The sequence below is a fragment of the Cetorhinus maximus genome, unplaced genomic scaffold (assembly GCF_964194155.1).
Source record: "Cetorhinus maximus unplaced genomic scaffold, sCetMax3.hap1.1 HAP1_SCAFFOLD_1835, whole genome shotgun sequence".
Classification (NCBI taxonomy): Eukaryota; Metazoa; Chordata; class Chondrichthyes; order Lamniformes; family Cetorhinidae; genus Cetorhinus; species Cetorhinus maximus.
Window position 1 is genome coordinate 2,590 of NW_027597775.1, and position 863 is coordinate 3,452.

Genomic DNA, 863 nt, shown 5'->3' on the forward strand with positions numbered 1-863 from the left:
GGACTCAGCTGTATTGAGCCCTCGGTATCTGCCATAAGCTTCTCTTGTTTTCTTCATCCTAACCTTTATGCCCCTTGACATCCAGGGTTCTTCAGGATTGGTTCCCCCCACCCGTTGCCTTTATGGGAACATAATTGCCCTGTGCTTTTGCTATTACCTCCTTGAAGAACCCCCACTGCTCTGACACAGTTTTATCTGCAAGTAGCTGCTCCCAGTCCACTTGTGCCAAATCGCATCTCATCTTAGTAAAATTAGCCTTTCCCCAGTTTAGAACTTTTATTCCTGGCCCAACCTTATTCTTTTCCATAACTATCCGAAATCTAACTGAGTTATGGTCACTATCTCCAAAATGTTCCCCTACTGATATGCCTTCCACCTGCCCGGGCTCAGTTCAGAATATTAGGTCCAGAACTGCCCCCTCCCTTGCTGGGCTTTCTACGCACTGTCTAAGAAAGTTCTCCCGGATGCAACTTCAGAATTTTACTCCCTCCCTACCTTGCACACTGAAACTATCCCAGTTAATATTTGGGTAGTTAAAATCCCCTACCATTACTGCCCTATTATTCTTACACTTCTCTGAAATTTGTCTACATATTTGATCCTCTATCTCTCCCTGACTGTTTGGGGGCCTATAGTACACAGGTCATATCTGACTAATTAGATTGAAGTTTTTGAGGAAGTAACAAGTAGGATTGATGAGGGTGGTGTAGTTGATGTGATACACATTGATTATAACAAGGCTTTCGACAAGGTTCCACATGGCAGACTGCTTAAAAAAATAACAGCCCATAGGATCCAGGGGAACATAGCGAGCTGGATACAAAATTGGCTCAGTGGCAGGAAACAAAGGATGGATGTTTTTG